Source organism: Centroberyx gerrardi, chromosome 5 (genome assembly GCF_048128805.1).
Source record: "Centroberyx gerrardi isolate f3 chromosome 5, fCenGer3.hap1.cur.20231027, whole genome shotgun sequence".
Taxonomy (NCBI): Eukaryota; Metazoa; Chordata; class Actinopteri; order Beryciformes; family Berycidae; genus Centroberyx; species Centroberyx gerrardi.
In genome coordinates, this window is record NC_136001.1 from 24,648,417 (window position 1) to 24,667,948 (window position 19,532).

At 43.3% G+C, this 19,532-nt stretch overlaps 2 protein-coding genes across 2 annotated transcripts in view; both read left to right on the forward strand.

Annotated features, from left to right (window-relative positions):
• LOC139907941 (phosphatidate phosphatase LPIN2) overlaps nucleotides 1–4,148 on the forward strand; it is a 114,278-nt gene extending 110,130 nt beyond the window's left edge. The window contains exon 21 of the mRNA XM_078283667.1: nucleotides 4,134–4,148. The gene's annotated coding sequence lies outside the window, so the exon portion shown is untranslated. The remainder of the gene's footprint in view (nucleotides 1–4,133) is intronic.
• Nucleotides 4,149–13,042: 8,894 nt separating this feature from the next.
• The window catches only part of LOC144539344 (plexin-A1-like), a 55,619-nt gene continuing 49,129 nt past the window's right edge, over nucleotides 13,043–19,532 (forward strand). Inside the window, exon 1 of the mRNA XM_078283605.1 lies at nucleotides 13,043–13,151. The gene's annotated coding sequence lies outside the window, so the exon portion shown is untranslated. The remainder of the gene's footprint in view (nucleotides 13,152–19,532) is intronic.

The window sequence follows — 19,532 nt, forward strand, 5'->3', positions numbered from 1 at the left end:
GCAAGGAGCACTGGCCCCTCAGCACTAACCGAGTCAATTCCCCAGGTAAAAAAGCACTGATTATTAACTTGGGCTGGGTATTGAAAAATACCTGTTGACACTGTATTGATTTTTAATATTGGTATTGATTTTAAGGCATCAAAAGTTACTTAAAATGTGGATCTTCTTTTTCGTGGCTATGTAGACTAAGGAAATCAGTTTAGCATGATCTTTTGGGCTCAAATAATTTCAAGTGACACCCAGCCTTTTTTTGAACACACAGACTACAAGCTAAACTTATGGTACTCTGTGTGTGTGTGTGTGTGTGTGTGTGTTTGTGTGTGTGCTGTTACCCTAAAAGTGGGTTTAAAAACATCAGAAGATTGACAGAGATAGATAGAGAGCGAGAGAGAAACACTCCCCTGATTAACCAGAGGGAAGACAGGCTTAAAGCTGAGAGCAGATGCTACTGACGAAATGCCACAGCACAACCTTACACGCTTCAGCTGGCACCGCAGCTCAGCGTAAACACAAGTAGCATGACACGGTAGCATGTGAAGGCACACTGCCGCATGACAGCCTCCTTCCGTTAAATATGCCCCATTCTATCCTCTCTCCCACATTCCCCATCTCTGATTGCATCTACACCAGTTTGATTCTGTTTCTCTCATGCACACACACACACACAAACCCGCACTCTCTAATTTACCTTCCTCCTCTTAATCGCTTGTTCTCTCTCCTCTCTTTTCTCCTCTACCTCTCCTTCTCGCCTCTCCCTCCGCCCAGGAATCCATTGAGGATTCACAACAATAGAGTTGTAGACTGGATTAAGCAATACAATGTCTGATGGAGGGGGGTGGGGGGGTGGGGTGTTGGGAGAAATCAATGGGCAGATGTGATTTCCTAAGCCGCTAAACATCCTCTGACACGTCGACCAATTAGCTGTGTCAAATGGGGATATCTTTACTGCATATACAAGGTCATGAGATAAGCACATCCACAGCAACGGAGCTGTGTGTGTGTGTGTGTATTTATATGTGAGTGTGTTTAAGGCAGGGGAAAGTGTGCGGTGGATACACTTAACAATGGAGGGTAGTTCCTTATTCTTGATTACCTGCCTACACTGCTTATTGACATTTGGGATTGCACAATTTGCACAATTTACAGCTTGTCACTCTCATTGCAGTTGTACTCAGTTCGGGGAAATGAATTGAGAGGCAATTTTGCCATCATTTCTTTTTCATACCATGAGTAAATGCACTTAGGGAAACAACTGTGTGCATACACAATCATACACTCCTTTTAACGCACCCACTGCTTTTCCTTTCCATTCTTTCTGTTGTCATAGGATACCAACTGAAGAAAAGCAATGACAGAATGACGTCTTTTACTTTTATTCCTCTCAACAGTGAAGAAACACCTTACAACAGCATTCAGTACCTCACATATATAATCATACGTTTCTCTCCTCTGTCTTCTGGGGTGATGGATGCTAAGTTCCAATAGTCTTCATTACTGATATTTGCATCTACATTGGCACTTGGTACAATCTACCCATCATGAATGTGTTTCAATAATATTGGTAAAATCTACCCGTTGGATCTCAATGGAATTACTTGTGTGTGAAAGAATGACTGACAACGGATAACAAATTCCTCATATCACTCCTTTCCTCATATTCCTCATATCAATGTACACCATTCTATTTAAATTATGCTCCAGATTTTAAATACAAAATGCAAGACAACTAACTTTTTAGTCACATTATATTTTCTGAATTTCATTGCCATGGCCAGTGTAGGTCAGTTAACCTGAAGGGATGTCAAAAAGTAAAAATCCAAATCCTGGAGCCACAGAGGGTTTGGTGAGGTTGTATTATGGGTGCAGTTGTTGCTGCCCATTGCCTAGAGCGAAGACATGTTGGCTGCAAATATGGAACAGTACCCTCGATAAAATTACCATGGTGACAAAATCTTTAAGAGCATCTGGAACAGAATATATTTAGAGGAGAATTGTGGAGTTAATATTGCTTCCACTTAAAATTTCACTGCCTAATCGGTTTTTAATTCAAAGGCTTTGGTTGTAATGTTATGTTCAGCATTAAAAAAACATGAAACCAGCCAGAAGAAACAGGAGCAAGCATGAGTGAGTTTTATTCACTAGCGGTTTTGTCTCACCTCTGTGAATCTGTGTGGCTGTTTGGTCAAACCTGTAATGGTTCAGTCAGGTACTCAGGTAGAGTTTAGATCATGGTGGAAAGGATCAGGTTTATGCAACACTAACAAGCTGGTAAAGGCTATAGTTTTCACCCAAAACTATTGCACCAGGTTTGATCAAACTAGAGGCCTTCTGGTCTGCAGGCACAGTCTTTGCCCTGCACCACTCCCAGCTACTGACTGCAGTCTGCGTCTTCTAAAGCTTTGAACAGTGTTGAGAATGCTGCCAGCTGTGTTGCAGTGGAGGACAGATTTATGCCTCATCAGGAACTGATAAGCTCAAAGAGTGGCTGACCTCAACATTCCCATATTACCACATACTACATTAAGTAACACTTGGGTTGACACCTATCATTGAAAGACTGACTTTAATGTGTTATGAGTGAATGCAATTTATGTCATGTCAATCAATTGCAGTAGCATTGGTTAGTGGATAACATTACATTGTTGTGACTTGTGGAATTTCTGAGGAAAAATTGGTCCCAATCAGCAACCTTCTTTTCCTCTTAGTCCAGGACGATGAGGAGTCTGGGGCTCATGGTGGTGATGCATCCTGGGCATCAGAGCCTCTGCTAGCCCAACCTAGGAGGTGACTGGGTCCACACCAACATAGTGGGCCTCATCAGCCAAGAAGAGCACCAAGTCCAGAGCTCATCCTCTTACTCACCCTAGCCTCGTGGCCTCCATTCATCCCCGCTTCACCCACTGTACCCCATCCCTTGATATCACCCTATTTTGTCCTCACCCAGTTCCCTATTTTGCCCCCTATCATTCCCATCATGCTATTGCCTTCCCTGTTGCCTACCCTCCCCCTTTCTCCCCTCCCTTGCTCTCCATTTTACCTGAGAAAATGACCAGAGTGAGATGAGAGCCCGCAAGTGTCCATGACCACTAATGAGGCTTTCCTGCTATGGCATCAATAGCCTGGAGTTACATTTAAAACATTTTAGTGAGTGTCACCCACTAAGACACGTGCCAAAAAATGTGCTGAATCCTCATACAAAACGGAATATGTATTTTCATAAAGTAAATGAGGCTAGATATAGATTTCCATGCATTTGACTGTGTCTCTGTATATCTACACTAAAGGGTAATTTGTTCACTGACTTTTTTTTTTAATTGTCAGATTTGGTGGAGATAGCTTCATACCCTGCCATATTGTTCCATGCGCCGACTCAATAAAATCTTCGTGGCTGTGTGTGCCCAGTCAGCCCTGTAAGCTCAGAGGGTTTCCCCGGTCTCCTCATATACAGTCCTCACGCATCGCATCCTGTATGACCGATCCAACCAGGAAGTCATCGGGAAGCTGTCGAGAGTTACAGCGACAGGTCGCATTGTTTAGCATTTAAATAACTCCCTGTCCCTCTGTCTCCTCTGGAAAGAAAATTGCACTGCCAGCCGCATCTTAGCATCCTAGCATATCCTGTTGTTTTCCAAGTTTGAGCTGTGCTTGGCTGACTGGCTCCAGGACAGCTGTGAGTGAGGGCCACTCACTGCTCTGTCAGGGGTGGAGACGGAGGCACTGAACTGAGGCCGGCCATCCTGTGCTACTCCTACATGTCACCCTTTCTCTTTATAATGGGTTCCCATGTGGAAGACAGCCTGGAGTGAAAGGGAGAGAAATTGTATTTTTGTCCAAGCTCTCTCTCTCTCTGTGTGTGTGTGTGTGTGTGTGTGTGTGTGTGTGTGCCCATGACGGTACTGAAAAATTCTCAGGTAAACAAGCAACATCGGGCCCTCAAGGACAGTCCTACCGAAACCTCAAGGTCCTGCCATAGAATAGGTTATGTAAGTTCTCTGTGTGGATTACATAAGGTACGCTGACTGTGACATCTTGTGACCTTCTCAGAAGAGAAGAAAAAATCCTACGAACCATAAAACAAATGTTTGTCTTATAAAAAAAAAGCTTGAGTCGCTGGATATGAGAAACACTGAAAGGAACCAAAATGAGAGTGATTCAAATGTTCCAGCTCAAATAGTGTTGTTCCAAATTGAAAAAAGAAACATTGATTTTTTTGCATATTCATTAGTGCAAAAATCACTTCAGCTACAGTAACCACCATGTTATGCATGTACTGTAAGTTCATCTCATAAGAGTCATTCTCTGTGGAATGTGCCACAACTTGCTTGGGAATAATTTACTTTTGAGTGATTAAATTTCATTTTCTTCCAGTCTGCACATTCATAAGTATAACATTCATGACTATAAATGTATTTGTGAAATAGAGACAAACCCCCCCCACACACACACACACAGAGACTGAAGGCATGGTGAGGGAAAGTGGTGTATGAACTATCACCATGGTCCCATGGTAACTTGGCAATGCCGGGAGGAGAGTCATGAGCAGGAAGAAGGTGAGCGATACAAAGAAACCGTGATTTTTTTATTTATTTTTATTTTTTTGTGGTTGCTATTCTAATGTGTCTCTTGGAGTTACAGTTACATTTAAAAGGATAGGAAGCCAAAAGAACATTATAAACTGTTTTCTTGGCTTTCAGAATAATTCCTAAGCACTGGAACATTAGAAATCAATTTTGTTCCTGATTATGTTTCTGGTCTTCCAAAAAAAAAAAAAAAAACGTATTTCGGTCTCATTTTTCACTTTTCATTTTTTTTGGTTCCATTCCCTGGTGAGAAATCGAAGCGATAAGTTACTTAAAATCCAGCCCTAAATCAGACTGCACATGTTATTCCTATGATCTTGGGCTGTTCAGTCTAGATTTGTAGAGCTAGAAACAAGGAACCCAAAACTTTCTTAATAATGTCATCAAGAAGCAAATCCTGGAGCTGCTGGCAGTGAATGGGACACCAACTTTGGACACAGACACACTTTTAAAAAAAAGAATGAAATAAGGCTCATTTGGATTCAACAGTTGAAACAAACCTTTCCTGACAACAGAAACAGTGTGTGCAGACACACAGGCGGTCTGCGGCAGCTGAAGAGGGTTGCAGAGGGTTGTATTTGCTGTGCACCTTCTGAAAAGTATAACTACGTGCCAGGAACCGCAGACACCGCACAAACATGAACTGGATTTTGAGAGAAGTGAGGCAGGATTTCCTGGGAAATGATAACACAAGTTTTAGCGGAGTCTGGTTAAGTCTGCTGTAGGCTACTGATGCTTGTTTTATCCATCCTAAAAGAACAGGAATGTCAATTCTTGGAAAAAGATCACTATGGCTCGCAAGCTGAATGCACATGAACATGGAAGAACCTATGAGGTAGATATGTAACATAAAAAGGTGAAATTAGATTGCAAAAGCATTGGGAGTGCTGGAGGGTGAGGGTTATATCAGCTGTTTACATTATGTTTTCCTTTCTTTCTCTGTTTCGTTTTTTTCCCCCCCATTACACATAATTTATGGTCCCGTAGCTCTATGTTGCCAGGAGGGTGTAAAACACCTCCTGCACCCACTATGAAAGCCTGGGTCACGTGCATGACTGTAAAACTATCTTCAGTCATTGTTAGAGCTTTCTTCTCCGGTTTCTAGCTTTGGGATAGACTTGTCACAAATATCGATTGAAGCTCAGTCTGATAAAATTATACGAACAATATGCATAAATTTAGGTTTTAGAATGAATTTTTGAAATAACATCACAGCTACAACACTGGCTGTTTAAAATATTGACTGAGAACTTTTCAGGTCACCCAAGTTGGCTGCAAGAATAGAAAGTCTTCACCAAGCCTACAGTACAATCTACAGGCAGTCTCAGTGGTTCTGTGCTACAGCGTCCATCTTGGATTTACCCCCAGGCCACCGGGAGGCGAGGTGGGCTGTCTCTCTCTCTACATGGGATCCTGTGCCCTCTCCAGCTCCTCAATAATTCAATGGAAAGAGGAGACGTCAGCTCTGGTATAATTACTGTGTGAGGGTGACAGTGCTCCTCTGTCAAGGACAAGATGGGGCCGAGCTTTACAGTGCCGGAGAGAGCTAACTGACACGGCAACTGTCCTTGATGAAAGCTTCAGCCACTGGGAGATGATAAACCGGGGCTGAGTTTAAAAATCGTTGCGTAGACACTCACCGTTTTTTGCTTTTCAGTAACAACTCATTCAACTCTTTGGAAAGTTGGTCCAAGCCGCTCCAGAACGGCCCCCAAAAGCATCGTGCCACAACCATTCTCCACTTTGCATGGAAAAATGAATCATTACACACAGGTGCGACATTTCAGTTCTGAACTTTAATGTCTGCGTCTTGGGTGTTGGTATCGTTCCGCAGGTTCTTGGCGGCCAAGATGCAACACGATCCATCACTGTTAGGGAGAGAGGCGTGCGAGATCTGATTTCAGCTCTAGGCCCAGCTGAGATGACAGAACCTGTTAGCGTAACGCCAGCCGAACCCCAAACTTCCTGCTCAGTAAAACCCTTGGCATAAGCGGACCTGCCAAGACATGACTAAAACTGTTACTGTCACCGAGACCTGAAACCTGGCACGGGCATGGGCCTGGCATGAGGCCCCCGCGCTTAAAACGACTTCCGCAAAGTAGGCTGTCATTAAAAGTAGATGTTTTGACACACTTTCTCCCACGGGTAACCAGGGAAAGGTCTGGACCCAAACGTCTTCCAGACTAGCAGAGCTGAACTGGGATCACTGGGCATGTCCCCGAACTGTTGTATTCATCGTGGTCTGAAAGGCTGGGCTGGTCCAAGATCAGCGCTCATGTGTCTGAAGGTATTCAGAATAGTGTTAGGGTCCGAGGGCAAATGAGGGATTTCATTCCAATGAGCTATGTATTGCAGATTTTGGGCAAGAGATTTTTTATTTGGTGTTCATTTTACAATATTTCAAACATTAAATTATTATATAATCTAAAATGTTACAATTTTGCTAATACCTTCAGTAATAATTTATAGTGAGCTTGATGACAGAAATCATTTTTCAGAGAGAGTGTCAAATTGTTAAAATGGATATCTCATTTTGGAATTATCTATCTATCTATCTCTCTATCTATCTGTCTATCTATCTGTCTACATAAGTGTGATATAAACAGGCTTTTCACAGCTGAGCTTAATTTACTGATCCCTCTTGACTCGTGCTGGCAACATTTCAGAATATTTTATTGCTCAAAATCTTTCACACGGTGTCAACAGTGAATAGTCATTTGTTATGGCTTAAATTGCCATTAGAGTATAACATCGGGGTCGCTACACAATACGTATGCTTATAGAGGAATGACAAACTGTACTGCATTATCATCAGTGAAATCAGTGCTTCATTCTTACATATTGCACACTAGTGGCAGAAACACCTTTTGAATAGGGATCCCAATAGGAAGTCAGTGAGTAGATTCAAACCACACCGCTACAGCATGTGTATGTACATAATGTGTGTATTCTTTGGGGTGAGTTAGTTCGCTCATTTAAGTGGGAGAAGGGTTTCAAATTTTCAAATGTTTGACATCATTTGTGGAGCCATTACATAGGCTATGATGTCATATAAAACCCACACACAGAGCCAAAAAAAAGTGTTTGCAGTATTAAAGTAAGCAAACTCATAAAGGACAACTACAAAACACATATTCAGATTATTTTCAAGGAGTTCGTGTGTTGTACAACTTCAAATATCAAAGCTCCCCTTCTCTCATTTCTCTCCCTCCTTCCCCATCATTGTCCTCCAAATCTGATGCCCCTTGAAGTGAGAACAAAATGCTAATATATGTGAAAGGAAAGCCACGACACAAGTTCCTGTAATCTTGATCATAATGAAATGTGTCGAGTTTAATCAAAAGGCTGGTGTGTGCCGGCCTCCCCGCCACGCACACCTCAAGGCACAGACATCACAAGCCGGCAAAGAAAGGCCAGGCTGAGCGTTTGATAGCGGCCGAGGAACGACACAAAAAGGCTGTTTGTCACTAATTAGGTTCCGTTCGCTTCACCTAGATTTTAATTATGATTGGGTACTTCAAATATTTCCTCACCAAATAGGTGCCTTCTTTCAAGCTCCCTGGAAAAGGTGGGCAGGGGGAAGGAAAGCAGAGCAGCTAACTAGCTTAGCATAACTTCTCAAAGGAAAATATTGTCAGCGTGTTTGGCTCAACAAAGAGCACCTGGAAAATGAATAGCGCTGTGTTTGAAGTGCAACATGTTATTTTTCATGATTAGAGGCGTGTGTCTGGTACAACACGCTTCTAATCATGTTGCTCCTTTCACGTAAAATCAAAGTCATTATTGTTCTTTTGATAGCAATTATATTCATCATACCATGTGCCGCTAATTGACTCTACTCAAAAGGCTTTTATGGTATGGCATAGTTTTGTTTTTAAAGCTGCAACATGCGGGCTAATTTTGGAGAAAAAAGACCTTTCTTATATGTCTTTAGCCCTCAGTTAATAAGTTCCATGAGAGGAAAATGACATCACTAATCCGCTGTCTTGCTATGGTGGTCCTACTCTTCCATCACATCCATAATTAGAAGAGTCCGTCTCTAGGCTTGCTACTCATTCAGCCTGATTCAAACTGTTATTTTTGAGATTTGTGAGCACCTTAAAATGATTCATGAGTAATTGCAAATAATTATTTTACCAGTCTTTTCCTCCCCAGAATGACAGACTGCAGCCCAGAGGAAAACATTCAGTAGCTGAGGAGCTCTTGCGCAGACAGGTGATTCACTTATAATGGATGTTAATGTGGCGGACACGGCTGAAGATATTCCCAGTGGTGTACACTTACAGTTAATTGATAATTGAGGTCTATGAAAAGATGCACATTAAATCATGGCCAACGAGCCTGCCTATAAGGTTGCAGCAATTTAAAGAACAAGTCTCCAGAGTCTCTTAAGGTTTCCCGCAACTGAAATGCACTCTGAATGAATAATTAAGGTGGAAATATGCTTAACTCATATTACCTTTCTTAAGACGTTGTTATTTCAAAAGTACAGCATACGCATAATGTTAAAATGCATAAACACTTTGACCTCCGCCAACTCCGGGTGGAAGGCAGTGATTGCTCAATCCTCCAATGATTTTCCTGATGACTTGTCTCTTTATGTATGAATCACAAGCCACAACTGTTTGATCAATGCCTTGCCTAATGAGCCCTTGTGTGGTGATGCATTTCAATGATTTACTTAAATGTAATGCTCTGTCATATGTTAAAGTAATAACCTGCAACTGTTTCATACAAATTAAATGCTACTCTCTATCGCCTATTGATATCATACAATAGTGAACACATTCCCAGTTCATGAAAGCTTTTACATGGAGTTTATGGAAGCAACAACAGCGGTTTGTTTGGAATAAAAATAAAAAGGTAAAAGAAATATAACAAGTTTCAGACTACATTGAATTCATTGTCTTTATTATTAAAGTATGTTTGACCAGTGCAGATTTTCACTTTAAGATCTGCAAGCATTTTCACAGATATTTACCCAAATAGTTAAAACATCCTATTATTCTCTAGTAGCTGACTTAGCTCTAACATGTAGGCTACAGCTATGTCATGGTGTCAAATCTCAACAGATAAACAGATAGCATATTGTATTGCCATCTGTTAGTGTCTTAGCATTTGAATGACAGTGTGTGGAGTGTAGTGCTATAGCTCCAAACAGGTAGTCCAAAACACCAGGTAATATCTGTTCTAATCTGGTGCTAGTGTGCACAGATGGCCCGGTTCCACGGTGGCCTGTGATCCTAAGGGCCAAAATGGGATTGGAGCGATCGTACAAAGAGATCAAACAGGTTTCGCTGGATGATATCCTGCAAGCGCGCTAGCTAACAGTCGGCCATCTTGCTGTTAGCCAATTAGTGGCTTATTACCTGGTTAGCAGGGCTGTGCCACCTCAGGTTACAGGGCCACCAAGCCTGCTGGCTCAAATCTGATTTGTTTCACCTAATTGGCACAGATCTGATGTTTCCCTTGCTTTGTAAATAGGGAAGATCCAGTTCCATGGGAGATGGGACCAACATCGATCAACTGTCAGCTTATAAGTACGAAAAGGTTGTTTTATTACAGCTGATAGTTTTTGATATGCGTGTCATCAAATTGTGTTATTGGAGGCTATATGTTGCAATATATGCAATGAGCAGTGTGTGTGTGTGTGTGTGTGTCTGAGACTGTGATGAAATTGATCTGACATATCTATGAATGCAAAGAGCCTGTTGTGTTTGCTCATACAATGTTTTGTAGGCCAACAGTATTTGTTTAGTATTCAGTTACTGTAGGTAGGGGGAAAAAGCCAAGTCTGTGAATGTGTCTGTGTTTCTTAGACATTGTTCTGTGTGTGTGTGTGTGTGTGTGTGTGTGTGTGTGTGTGTGTGTGTGTGTGTGCAGTATGTTAATGGACACACAGAAGTCTTGGTAAATTGTATGACTATGGCTGCATACAATTGTGTGTATGTGTATACACACAGGCATGTTAGTGTGTTCTGTGTGTGTTCTGTGTGTGTGTGTGTGTGTGTGTGTGTGTGTGTGTGTGTATTCAAGGACAGTTGGGACTCCTCTTTCTCCCCATGATCAGTCAGTTCCTATATCTCTCTGCTCACTTAAAATGTTTGTTCTTCTTGCCAACCACAGGCCCATTAATAGTGCATGAATAAAAAAAAAGCAAATAGAGAGCAGAACAACAGCAAACCACCAAACAGCCGTGCTTAAATTTATTTAATATTCTCTGTGCTTTCAGCCCAAGCTGCTCGGCCTGTGCACTGTCTAGTCAAATCATGACAGCCAAGATTAATCTGGCTCGTTTTAGAAAACATCACTGAGCACTGTATGCAAAACAACTTTTAGCTGTATTCTGTAGGTAAGTAGAATAAACCAAATAGTCATGTCTTGTAGATAGTGGAATTGGAAAAGGGAGGTGTTATTTTAAAGCATCTTCGAGGTACAGCGTCTTTATTTTGACTTTATTTTGAGTATATGTACACTGTATACACTTGGGTAAAGGGTAAAGACAATGCACAGTACAAGACAACACACAATACACAAATGTTTTTCAGTAGTAAAAAGGAAGCAATAGCCCAGCTCACATGTGGTCTTTGTCTCCTGTTATGCATAAGCCTGATGTTGTGCTTTGTTTGCCGTATTTCATGCTGCATGGAAATATTCCCATGACAACTTGCGGTAAAGTTGAATTGGACTGACCTGAGCTGCACTAACTCAAAGCTAATCAATGTGTTGGTGTTTAAGCTGGAGATAGAGAATGGCTTTGTCCTGAGGCCTTTCACATGGTAAGTGAGCCTAATCTCTTAGTATGACTATGCCCAAACCAACCTGTTCCAAAGGTTGACAGCGGGCTTTTGAAAACCATTAAAAGCTGCGAGGTATGATAGACTGGGAGAAACACTACTGCCCATGGAATTCAGCTGCTGTTTTATTTGCGCATGCACCCACACACACACACACACATATACACACACACACACCACGCATGGGGCCAGGTGGTGTGGTTAGTGCCAGATCTTGCTCTCTGCTCTCCTGAGTGCAATTGGTAACCTGAGCTGGCTGTTTGAATAACCGAGTTATCCCAAAAGCTTCCTTGCCTCAGAGACATCGTGGAACCGTGCCCAAAACACACTTTGTCTAAGCTCTTGATATTCACTGACTGCGTGATGAATATTGAAACTCAGCTTTCAAAGTCACTTTCGCTGTCTCGAGGATGCATATCATAAGGAAAGTGTAAGAATTAAAAGTTTGCTGGATAGCCTTACAGGTGAAGCTTGTATCCAAAATCTGTCTTCAAAGTGTCACTTCAGCGTGAGTTAGTCAGTGTGAACGTGTCAGCTGACGGGTCGCGACAGGCAAGCCTAGGGCCTCCTCATTTAATTAGGAACCTGCCTTGTTTTGTGGAGCACACAAGCAAGCCTGCCACTCATCGTCTCTTAGGCATTTCCTATTTTATTCACTATTCACTCAAAACTGAACTTTACTGTTTTGTGCAAGAGATGTAACCTGCAGATGTCAGCTGTTTTATACCCTGGTGACCAGATCCAGGCTAAACTGTGCTTGTCAGGGCTTACTAACTATTACTGTCACTCACTTCTTCCCAAAATATTGTTTGCCATTCTGTATCCCAACCCCACCCCAGGGTCCATATCCCACACCCTGAAGTTTTCTGTATGCTTTTGCCACTATTGTCTTGACTGTGAAGCGGTTTGTAAACTTTGACTTAAATACATTTAAATACATTGATGATGATGATGATTGATTATTATTAGTTGTAGGAGTAGTCAACAATGTCTTTGAATCCGTGTAATAAACACATTTGAGTTGGCTCTCAGCCAGGGGTGGGAAGTAATGCAATACTTGCAATGGTGTTACATATTCTAAATATAAAAAAAATGTAACTGCGTTCTGTTATGTTATCTAAAAAATGTATTCTGATTACAGATATTTGTGTAAAATTAGAGGATTGCTTCTGGGAATGCTTTTAAAATGAAAACTCAGAAGGCCATTTAAATAGCAGCACAGATAAAATTTTGTTTGTATGCAAACCTGAAACAAATTCCCTGAACTTTGTAATCTCACTTTTACTTAATACCTTTATACCTCAAATCTGGCAAAGTAACTGAAAGAGATCAGAACACATTATTGAATTTACATAATCCCTTGGTTTATGTTAATGATTACACTTAATTAAGTGGATTATGTTACTGATTACACTAGTATTTGTATTGGAATATACTGCCCAACCCTGCCCCCAACATGGCTCTGCAGCGAGGAAAGCGCCTCGTGTTTGGGCTGCTGGACGCCGTCTGGCCACATCAGGACTCGACCCAGCGCCGCCCTCTATGGGCTCGGCGCGGTACTGCAGCAGCAGAGCGCCTCCCTCCCTCCCTCCCTCCCCTCCTCCCCTCCTCCCTCCTGGAGCCGGAGCTGCATTCCTCTCCTCTCCTCTCCATTCACACGCAGGGAGCCGCCGGAGAGAGAGCACCGCCACTCCGTGACCAGAGTGGAAATGTCCCCAAGTTTTGGAATTTAAAACCATGGCGAGGATATCTAGCCTAAGGATCACTTGAATGTGTAAGTACCGGGAAGATTCTCGCGCGGGGCTTTTCGCGTGAAAGAAGCGGGTTTTGGTGAGCCGGTTGAAATATTTAGGTTAGCTTTTTTTTTTTTTTTGCTCCGTGTTTTGAGTTTAGCGTTGGGGTTTTTTTTTTCCCCCGTCTCTCCGTCTCGTCTTGTCTTCTCCTCGCTCAGCGGCTGGTTTGTTTCTCCACGAGTTTGAGGGGCTTGAGGCTCCACACACAGCTGTGGAGAAGACCCGAGAGTAGCGAGTAGCCAGACATTTAGGTGTGTACTGGTTTGTAAAGGCTTGTGCTTCTGCGAGCAGTGTTGAATGTGCGCCCCGGTGTGACCACCAGTCGGATTGATCCACACCAAACTGCAAAGCTGCGGATATTTTGCTCGCTGAACAAGGTTTTCATTTGATTTTGTTGGATTTGAACTCATTTACGCCAAACACCCAGGGCTTTAAACCCCCCCCTCGGGTTAAAAAGGTTGCCTGTTTTCGCACGAAACCTCAGATTTGGTGCAACGTTAGGTTAGTTTTGGTTGGAGATTGTATAGCTGCAGTAAAGACAGACTTTTCCGATCTTGTAAACCTTCAGCTTGCAGTAAATCCCCAGTCTCTCCTGTTTTTTTCACTGATCACTAATACTGCACGGAGACATGGAGTAGCAGGCTTCTGGTTTGTTGGTGGCACAGGGTGCGTATGGCTGTTGCATTGCCTCAGAGAAGGAATGTCACCACCATACATAATTATAGGTATTCACAGACCTGACACTTACTGTCGCCTGGATAAACAGTCCTGCGAGACTCAGAGAGAGGCTCCGTGCATGGATTTAGATTAAAAAATGTGTTGCGTGCCTGTTTGGTGGTTGTTTTCCCACAGTATTACTTAAATGAATTCTGCTCCAGCTTTCTAAATGGACCTAAGGGAGGAGTTGTGTTGTATTTCTCAGGGGGACGTGGTGCTGCTTTGTATATATATAAAAAAATCGATTCCCCTATTAGCTTTGAAATAATTAGAAATTGTGTTGGTGGTGTGAAAAGAGCGTTAAGCTGCTAACGAATGAGAGGCAATTTGTAAGCTTTGTTATTCGACAGCAATTGAATTCCCCTATTGAGCAGGGATGGAGTGATGAGGGCTGTCTGTGGGTGTGTTGAGTGCGCATTGGTTGTCAGCTATTGAAAATGCTCTTATTGCTCTATCGGATTCTCCTCAGTTCTATTTTTTAATCAAATCCTGGTTAACCAAATTAGACTACCCACCCCGACCCCGCACGCAGTGTGAATTCATTTGGAGCCCATTTAAAGTCTGTATTCATGAATCATGTTAGATGGGCCAGGGCTTAGATCTAATTTTTTTTTTTGGAGTGGGAGGAAGAGGAGGGTGGGGGGCAGGCTATATTCAACCCCTTACCAAAAAAAAAAAAAAAATCACTGCAATATTCCTGTAATATTTCTATAAGGAATTACAGTCTGTCTGCGGGAGTCAACGGTGACTTTACATCGAGCAAATTGTATTGTGCGGTATATTTTATCTTCTGTGGTATCACTATAATTTCCCTATAGGATATTATATATAGTTTTGCTGTTATATTTCTACAGCATCGCTCTTAGATGGACTATAGGATAATTTGGTTATCATAACTATTGGTCTTTTTCATAAGTGACGTGACCCCAATTTTGCCTCAGTTCAGTCAAGCAGCAGCTTCTAACTGACAGTTCAATGCGACCACCACCATTCACATGTAAATGCTGCGGGATTTCAACCGTGACATGAGTGTTTGTTTAAGAGGTGGTGCTCGGTCACAGCTCTAAATCATTCAACCACAGGCTGACTGACATACCGAACACCCAAAAGAAGTGTACCTAACTTGTTCAATCAAAACAGTCATTACTGTATAGGAGTGTGTGACTGACAGCGAGGAGTGGCAGTAATGTGGCCCGGCTCTTTTCTCTTTTCTGCCTGGACTAACAGTGTCAGCCTCCTTTTTTCAGATTAGCTGGCACACATCTTCAAGTGTCAAAATCTTGGACAGTTTCCTCAAAAACGCTCTAGCTCGAGAAAGAGCTTCAAATTAGTATTTTCACGGAAAATATAATGTGAGGACTGTCAAATTCTCTCCTACCTCCTCATTTGTGATAAGTTCCCTGCTCTTCCTTCTAAATATCAAATTTGGCCAATCTGTCCATTAGACCATATAGTGTACCTGTTACAGGTGGTCAAGTAACACACTCTTATTTGACTTAAATCTTAATGCAAAAGTAGAAATTCTGTGAGAAACACTCTCACCAAAAGATAACCTTGGTGGTTTGCAGAATGTAGGTTATCACCCCATACGACTGGGGGTCTTCAGAAAGTCATCTTTTTCAAAACTATGACCTTGCATGCCATTTCACATGAAAGCTAGCAGCCCAGACAGAAAATTACAAGCAATTTGCCTCAATCTTCCCTAATTATGATACAGATCTCCCCACAATAGGCCAACGGTGTCGTGCATTTTGAATGTCTGCCCTGTCCGGTTGAGTTCATTGGAGGCCACCGCCGTGAAGGGTAAACCTATGATGTCCAAAGTTTGGAATTCAAGCTGACGTGTGCACTTTGCACCCCTCTGGCCCTGCCTTTGTGTGGCTCGCCCCCCATTGCATTCCTCTGGACCTTTCAGTAAGCGGCATATTTAAGGTCTAATTAGATTGTAGATGGATGACAAAGCAAAAGAGCTTTGCTCATGTGAGAATTGAATTGCACCGCGGCACTGTAAGCTTGAAATATTTAGGTGTAATAGGGTATTTATCAATGCAGCATATTGGAAAGTGGAATGAAAGGGGAGGATTTGAATTAGACTGCTTCTAGCCCCTATGGGACTTCCTCACTTGGAAAGAGAAAATACTTTACTGGGTCATTGAAATAGTTTATCTACGTGAAAGGAGTTTCAGTGCATAACTGTATTCTTTAGGGTATACTGTACTGTGATTCATTGCTTCCATGCAGTAAGCGGATGTATGGACTGTGGACGCAGTGTGTGTGTGTCTTACGAGACAAGGCAGAACCCAGCTCCTTTCCCAGTTTCCCTGACTGTTAGACATTTTAAACCAGTGTGACAACCTCATCCGTAGGCATTTCCTCCTCTCGCCTTCTCGCTCCTCTCTCTGCCTCCTCTTCTCTCATTTTCTCCTCTCTGCCGTTCTCCCTGCCTCTCTCCTTATGGTGCCACTCAGGCTTTCTCCTTCTGTCTCCTCTCTCTCTCTCTCTCTCTCTCTTCCTGTCAGCCTTCTGCCGTCATCTACCTCCCTCCCTTCCACACCACTACCACCACTCTGCCTTTTTTCTTCTCTCGTTTTCCCGCTCTGTTCCTCCCTTCTCCCTTCCCCTCTCCTACTCACTTCCTCTCTATCTGTCTAGTTACCTAGCAGTTCTCTCCTCCTCCGTCCCCCTCTCTCTCTCTCTCTCTCTCTCTCTCCTCCTTTCTCTAGACTAGAGGCCATGCACATGTAAGGCCTGCCTTCCTCTCTGTTCGCACAGTGCCACCATCGTCGTTGCCTCAGCCGCTCACGGTGTTCAGATTTCCCTCACTCTGCAATTTCCCCTTCTATGTTCCTTTCTATTTTTCGAGACTCTTGACGACCAATTCTCTGGTACGTTTCTGATGGGATGTCTAGTGGTCATGGCTTGCCAGTCGCTGTCTATTGCTACTCCTTGGCTCTGTGAATGAGGAAGTATTTACTCCTAGTGAAAGAAGATCCCTTCTCCGACCGATATGAGGCTATTTCAGACAGTGTCGGAGACGCCATGGTTTAATCCCTTCCTCGCGTGATTGAGGGCTTCCTTGGCACGGCGGCGCTGTAATGGAGTATCTGCTTTCATATCATAGCCGGTGGAGATGGCATGTTTTTATTACATAAGTTTTCATTTGTGTCAGTCTCGCTAAGGAGGTTAGCCGGAGCGCCTTGTCGCCGGCGCTCTGCCCCGACTGCGATTCATTCACTCTCCAGCTCCCTGCTCGTCTGTCTCTCGCTCATGTTGCTCACCCGTGTCTCTTCCCGTTTCTCTCATTTCATGGTGTCGATCCTTCCTTCTTCTAACTTCTCTCTCCTCTCTTTTCCCCCCCTCTCCCTCTTTATCTGTCACCTTCCTGCCATCCTCCCCTCTGCTTCTCCTCATTGTCACCTCCCCATCTCTTTTTGAATGCCACCCCATCCTCTTCCCTCCTCTGTCTGTGTCTCTCTCTTCCATTTGAGCGTTCTTGCTCGGTCTCTCCGGGGTTTGTGTGGCGCCCGGAGGCGAGGAGCCACTCAGCGCAGCAGCAATATTAAAACGCACTAAAGAGGGACCAGCAGCAGGACTCTACCCAAAGGCCCTGCCACACACACACACACATACACATACACGCACCTCACTGTGCTAACACCTCTCTAGCCGACAAGCCTTAATATGAAATAAACTCACTCCCCAATACCTAGCGGGCCTGTCTTGACTGACTGCTCAAATGGGAATGACCTCCGTTTGGCCCGAATAAGACGCGGGGAGTGAGAGTCAGTGGGCGGTGTTAAACTGCAAAGTACTGGTGCATTAAGAATCATAGCAAAAGGTGAGTTTGCAGGCGAGCCAGCAGCATAAACCCTCATCAATGCCAATCAGAAGCCTATTTAAAGGTAGACTGAGCTATCTGCATCACAGTTTTAAGAAGGAGGACGTGTTCAGGGTTGTCAATTTTATTTCGTTCCCAGCAAACTGCCCGTTCTAGAGAGGATGCATATGCATGAACTGAGGGCTAGTGTGGAGAGTTTGAAATGAAAGCTTGATCTTCATTGTTTGATGCCTTGACCTTTCCCAAAAAGCTCCCTTGTTGAATCCCTCACTGCAGATGTAGCCAAATAAATATGAGTACCGTGCTGGCAGAGTAAAATCATTTCAGTAAGAAAATGGCTGTTTTTTTTTTTTGAGGGAAGCAGCCTAAGTTTCTCTGTCTCCGTCGTGCTCATCCAAGTGAAATGTCTGTTATGTATAATTAATTTTCTCCTCTCTCCCAGTTTATTTTTATCGCCCACTTTTAACCATTCTTCAAAGGACCCCTCCCCCGCTTTCGTCCTCCACAGTGCCTGCCGAAAGTGACAGCTGCTTGGGTACGGGGGCTGCTTTTTGAAGCAGGCACTAAAAAGGCCACTCACATCAAGACGACTTGGAATAGAAAAATCTCTGCCGTTCTGACAGTATCAAAAACCTGCCTGCTAATCTGGCTGCAAATTGAAAATAAGCCCCGTCTCCACTGCACCCTGTGCTGCCTGTTTGGGAACAAAATTTACATGGTTTCCTTTTGTTCAAAGGGTTGTTGATTAGTTTGGTTGAAATGTAAAGCAGAGCGACGAGATTGACTTAAGTAGGGCACGAATAAATTTGCTTGTTCACAGTTTGCTGGCAGTTCGTTTTATGGATGAGGACACTGCATTGGCTTTATATCCTTGTAGAGTCAAAATGACAGTCTCTCATAATTGGTTGAATGGGCTCTCTCCCAAACCGAAAAGACATTGTCATTGGCTGTATTTGACCCTCAGCCTCCAGTGCGTCAGCATTGGGATTGAGTTGCAGTCACCTGGCTGTTCAGTCCGAAGGTCCAAAGACGCGACACTGACCCCGCTTCGACTTCTGACCTGGCGGCCCTGTGTAAAAATCCCAGTGCCCCCGCCGCCACCGGGCACAGCCTCAGCATATGAGGTTTCCTGCTTGGCATGCTAATGCTCTTGTCAGCATTCTATCCATCTCCCCACTTCTCCCCTCCAGACACCGACTCAGACAGGCAGCTTGGGTCTTTGATTCGTGCCGACAACAAAAAATGGCGTCTCTTGTTCCGTTTCCTCCCGTGAAGAGGAGCTGGGGTCTGCTATTGATCAGGAAGTCTTGATTCCTTCCTGTAAGACAAGACACCAGCCATACCTGTTACCTCTCCCTATTCTATTCTGTGCTGAGTTTATTGCTAAGGTGTAGAAGTAGGATAGAGTTGCACCTAGAACTCTGTCATCACTATGTTTTATTTTGTCTTTCATTTCTGTGAAATGAGTTTTAGAAAAACACTATACAAGCCCCTTTTATTATTGTTATATGTTGATCTCAGGTCAGTTTTACGACTTCCCCACTAACTAAGGTGATGAGGTAAGAACTGACTGGTGGGGAAACGGAGCCCTAGAGAGTTTCCAAATACAGCTTCACCTCAGAGCCATAAGCAGCTGGGTAAAACTAAGTAGATCCAAACTCATGGCAGCCTACACTAGACCTGACCTTCTGTGTTGTGTTGATGTAAATGTCAAGATGTCGCAGTACAATCTTATTTTTTATCATGTCAGAATAGGGCAGAAAAGCAAAGACATCGGGATGGCATTGAATTTCGACAAGCGCCCTGG